This window comes from Mastomys coucha, chromosome X, assembly GCF_008632895.1.
Source record: "Mastomys coucha isolate ucsf_1 chromosome X, UCSF_Mcou_1, whole genome shotgun sequence".
Classification (NCBI taxonomy): domain Eukaryota; kingdom Metazoa; phylum Chordata; class Mammalia; order Rodentia; family Muridae; genus Mastomys; species Mastomys coucha.
Genome location: NC_045030.1, coordinates 107,950,623 through 107,956,824, shown reverse-complemented (window position 1 = coordinate 107,956,824; position 6,202 = coordinate 107,950,623).

Sequence of the window (6,202 nt, the reverse complement as noted above, 5' to 3'; positions counted from 1 at the left end):
GAATGGCTGAGAAGCACCTAAAGAAATGTTCAACATCCTTAGTCATCAGGGAAATGCAAATCAAAACTTAGCAATTTTTAAAGAAAACATATAATTTTACAGGCTTGGGAAAATTTTGCTGATAACACTTCAGATAGGTGTGGGATTTCCTGGCATTCTCTTCTGCTATGCTGGGATTTTGTGTAGACTAATCTTGTGCATATCATAATCCTTGCAGTCATAGCCACTGTCAGTTCATATATGCATCTGTCCCATTGCATCCAGAAAACAGTTGTGATAGTTCCTTTTTGTTGGATGGACCAAAACGCAAGTCATGTGGGAGTAGGGAAACAACATTAAGGAGCACTCCTATTAGGTTGGCCTATGGACATGTCTAGGGGACACTCTCTTGATGGCATGTCTGAAGACCGAATCTATGGAACTGGGATTGAATAGTAATGGTGATGTAGTGAGATACTGGGAGGGTGATTATCAGAGATAAACTTGCTCAAAACACATCCTATTTGTGTATGAGATTTTCACTCAATAAAATAAAAAAAGAAATATCAGAATTAAGTTATACCTAAACTATAGAAATTTCATCAGACATCTAGAGAATACATGTTGCTATCACCAATGCATAGAGTATTCTATAGGACAGATTATGAGGTTAGAACACAAAAGAAATATTAACAAATAAAAAAAAGTCTTACAATTCATCTTTTTTACTGCAATAGATTGTAAATTTGTACATGTTTGGAAACTAAAAATAAAATGCTATTGAATAAGCAATAGATCATTGAAGAAATCCAAAGAGAAAAAGATGATTAATTTCAAAACAAAAATTGAAACACAGCATAGCTAAACTTATAATCTGTAGTGAAAGTACTTAAGAATAAAGATTATAGAAGCAAATCACCTTAATAAAACACTAATCGGAATGAAAAAATCATATAATTTTCAATATTATCAAATGAAATTCAGTATTCTTACTGAAAGTCTCCAGATATTACATATGATATATGTGTGGCAATATTCTCAAGATTCTATACATTGACATTATATGTGATATTATTTTCTTTTTATTTATTCTTGCTTAAATTCACTTTATGTCCCAATCACAGGCTCTTCCCTCTTTTCCTCCCAGTCCTATCCCCACAAGTCCATTCCTCCATTGCCCCCCTTGTCCTCAGAGAAGGAGATATTCCCTTGGGTACCACTCCATCCTGGGGCATCTAGCCCAGGATGTCTAGGCACATCCTCTCCCACTGAGGCCCAATCAGGCAGTCGAAGCAATGAAGAAGGGGATCCAATGGCAGGGAACAGAGACTAACACAACCCCAGTTCCATTTGTTAGGGGAATCACATGAAAACCAAGCTCTACATTTGCTACAAATGTGTAGGGGTTTTAGCTCCAACTCCTACATGTTCCTTGTGGTGGCCCAGGCTCTTTGAGCCCCTATGGATGCAGGCTAGTTGAATCTGTTTACCTTCTTGTGGTGTCCTTGACCCCTCCAACTTGCTCACTTCTATCCCATATTCTTCCACTAGAGTCCCTAGGTTCCACCTGATGTTTGCATGTGGGTCTCTGCATCTGCCTCTGTCTGTTGCTGGATGAAGCCTCTCAGGAGACAGTTATGCTAGGTTCCTGTCTGCAAGCATAGCAGAGTACCATTAATAGTGTCAGAGGTTGGTTCTCTCACATGGAATGGGTCTCAAGTTGGGGAAGTAATTGGTTGGTTGTTCCCTCAGTCTCTGCTCCATCTTTATCCCTGTACATCTTGTAAGCAAGACAAATTTTGGGTTGAAGATTTTGTGGATGGATCTTTGATGGACCCATTCCTTCTCTGGAAATCCTGCCTGGCTACAGGAGGTGACCATTTAAGTCACTATATCTCCCTCTGGTAGGAATCTAAGCTAAGGTCACTCCCATAGACTTCTTGTGTCCTCTCTCCTATCCCAGGCCTCTAGCTAGTCACAAGAGATGTCCCCTCCCTGATTAAGTTCTCATTCCCAGCCCTCTGTCATTCCCCTTCTTCCCACACTTGATTGTCTTTCCTATTCCCCTCCTTACCTAGTCTTCTAACCAGTTCCCTCTCTCCATCTACTTCCCAGGATTCTTTAGATTCCCCTTCTGAGGGAGACCTATGCATCCTCCTTTGGAGCCTCCTTATTACCCAGTTTCTTTGAATCTGTGGATTGTAGCATGATTATCCTGAACTTTATGGCTAATGCCCACTAATAAGTGAATACATACCATACATTTATTCCTGGGTCTGGGTTACCTCACTCAGGGTAATATTCTCAAGTTCTGCCCATATGCTTTCAAAATTCATGATGTCTTTGTTTTTAAGAGATGAATAGTTTATCGTTGTGTAGATGGGCTGCGTATTCTTTATCCATTCTTCAGTTGAGGGATCTCTAGATTTCTGGCTACTATGAATAAAGCTGCTATGAACATGGTTGAGCAAGTGTTCTGTGGTATAGTGGGGCATTTTGGGGTATATGTTCAGGAGTGGTGGCTGGGTCTTGAGATAAAGCTATTCGTAGTTTTCTGAGAAACTGCCAAATTGATTTCCAGAGTAGTTGTACAAATTTGCACTCCCACCAGCAAAGGAATAGTGTGTTGTAATTTGAGGTTTTGAAATTAGCCATTCTGACTGGCGTTAGGTGGAATCTCAGCATCTTTTTCATTTTCATTTCCATGACAACTAAGGACATTGAACATTTCTTTAAGTGCTTCTCAGCCATTAGAGATTCCTCTGTTGAGAATTCTCTGTTAAGCTCTGTATCTCATTTTAAAATTTACTTATGTGGGTAGTTGATTTCTAATTTCTTGAGTTTCTTATAAATTTTGGACATTAGTCTTCTTTCTAATGTAGGTTTGATGAAGATCATTTCTCTATCTGTAGGCCATTTTGTCCTTTCACAGTGTCCTTTGTCTTATAGAAGGTTTTCAGTTTTATGAGGTCTAATTTATCAAATTTTGATCCTAGATTCTGAGTTGCCGGTGTTCTGTTCCGGAAGTTGTCTCCTGTACCAATGAGTTCAAGGCTATTCCCCACTTTCTGTTCTATTGGGTTTAGTGTTTCCAGTTTTACATTGAGGTCTTTGATCCACTTAGACCAAAGTTTTGCACAGGGTGATAGATATGGACCTATGATAAATATGGATCTATTTGTATTCTTCTACATGGAGACATCCAGTTAGGCCATATCCAGTTGTTGATGAGGCTTTCTTTTTTCATTTTATGGTTTTGCCTACTTTGTCAAAACTCAAGTGTTAATAGGTGCTTGGATTTATTTCAGTGTCTTTGATTTGATTCATTGCTTACCCTGCCTGTTCATATACTAATACCATGCAGCTTTTATTGCTATTTCTCTGTAATATAGCTTGTCAACAGGGATAGTGATGCCTCCAGAAAGTCTTTTATTGTTCAGAATTGTTATTCTTTATTGTTCAGAATAGCTATTCTGTTTTACCTTAGCTTTCCACATGAAAGTGAGAATTGCTCTTTAAAGGTATATAATTCCAATATTCAAGAATCTGATATAGGAGACTCTAGAGTTTTAGGCCAGTCTGAACTACATTGAGAGTTCTAATAGCTTGTACTACAAGGGGGACTATATTTCAAAACAAAACAAAACAAAAACAAAAAATGAGTAATAAAGACACAAAAAGATTCTTACAACTGATTAATGAGTTCAGTATATTTGCAGGATAAAGAATGGGCATACAGAAATCGATATCATGTTTATATCCCTGTAATGAATAAGCCAATAACTAAATTATGAAGTAAACCTTATAAGGCTACATGTAGCAGCTGGTTAAGAATAAATTAAAAATAGGAAGTTTAACACTATTTTAAGGGATTATAGAACATATACAAGGAAAGGTTTAACATACTTGTGAATTGCAAAAATCACAATATTAAAATCTTTATATTAACCAAACATCTTGCAGATTTATTGCTACTTCAACCAAAATACTAGTGTTTTATTCCTCATAAAACTATTAAAAATCATAAAATTTATATGACAACATAAAATATCAAAATAAAAAAGCAGTATTGCAACACTTGATCTCAAATTATACCTCTGGGTATACACATATACCACATATGTACACATATAACACATAGGTAGACAACTAGAGTAAAAGAATAAAAATAAGGAATTTATAAATAACTCCACAAGGTATAGACTAGTGATTCTTATCAAAAGTGTCAAAAAACATTCATATCAGAATGTCATTATTTTAATAAATTTTGCTGGGAAAACTGGATAATGACATGCAAAAGAATAAAACTGAATCTCTTTCTATAATCATATAAAGAATCAACCCAAAAGGGCTGAAAGATATAAACATACTGGAAGGAACAAACTGAGGCAGTAGAAGACATGGATACAAATAATTAAGTTTTGGATAGGATCCCCAAAGCATGGGAAATGCAAGTAAAATGGACAAATGGCATCATATCATACCAAAGAACTTCTTAGAAAAGTAAACTACTAAAAAAAAAAAAGTAAACTACTAATAAAATGGAGATACTGATGTAGAAGAAACTTGAAGCAATAAAATTGACACAATAAAGGACATACTAATTGATTTGTTTAGGAAACATTAAGTCACACAAGTGGAAATTAGCTAAAGGAGCAGGGCTTCTAAAACATCCTGAAGATAAAAAAGTATTCTACTAACTAGGCCAATTAGTGATGAGGGAAAGTTAAGACTCTAGTATGGAAATGGTTATTCACCAGGATAGATCAACCATTAGGCACCATCCCACATTAAAAGGACAATGCTGAATTAACACAAACTACTAAGTCCTGATTCCTACCCTAAAGATGTAATGGCAGTTTCAGGTATGAGGGCAGCATAGACTTCCAACCATAATTGAGTTTTTTCTGCTATTGAATCCTCTGGGCTCTTGTCAGGAAAATTGTAATTCCACTAAGTAATCAGGATAACTGTGATAACCATTATTTAAAACAAAACAAAACAACAACAACAAAATACCCACCACCACTACCACTACCAACACCAGCACAACCACCACCAACAACAACAACAAAAACAAAACTGCAATGGTAAACTTAAAACAATTCTGGCAGTATGTAATATCTTTGGTATGTAACCTATCTGCCTAAGCTTATACTCTTACAGTTTTCTGACTCCATTTAATTTTTTCGAAGTGTAACCTGAGGCCAAGACCTGAAATAGATTCAAGGATGACAATGATTGTGAAATACATAAGAAGCCAATTTGTTAACCAGAAATCTTCTGTTGGGATACTGCTCTTATTTGAGTATTAGCTTCTATCAGCCAGGCACTTAGTTGAAGAGATGTCCCTTATCTGTAAGTATTAGCAGTCATTTCTTACTGAGAATGCATATTATTTCTAAACAAAATAACATGTTGAAAGGGAAAATACTTGTAAACTGTTTGTAAGATAAACCTAAGAGAATATTTAGGGGACAAAACATTTCTTAAAAGGAAAGATGCATAATGTATTAAGCATCAATAACCATAATGAAAAAGCTAATGAAAATGAAAATAAGATATCTTGACCAAAGAACAATGTGTATTGTCAAAGAAGCTAAATAAGAAATGTGAATAAAAATGGAAAGGGAAGAGGATTTCTCATATATTATAGGTTGGAATGTAAATTAGTGCACCCATTATGGAGAACAATATAGTGGCTCCTCAAAAAAATAAACATAGGTTTTGCATAAGATTTAACTATCTCATTTGTTGATATATTCCAAAAGATATAATATCAAGAAGGATACCTAGACTTCTGTATTTATTCTTTCATTATGGATAGTAGCCACAATATGGACTCCATAAGTGTTCATCACTAGATGGATGGATAATTAAAATTTAATAGAGGCACATCATTAAATATTATTCAGCCATATAAGGAATGACATCTGTCACATATGACAACATGGATGGAAGTGGAGCACATTGTATTGAGTAAAATAAAGCAGACACAGAAAAAACATACCGTACATTCTTTCTCAATTGTGGAAAAAGTAAAATTATTGTTAATGTTGAAGAAAATAGAATGATAATTTGTAGAGGCTAAGAATGCAATGTGATAAGAATCAATGATTAATATAAAAATACAGTCATATAGAAAATCAATTCTTGTGTTTGAAGCACTGTTACTAAAGACAGCTGGGATTTGGGGGGAGGTGCAGAAGCTTATAGTCTCCTA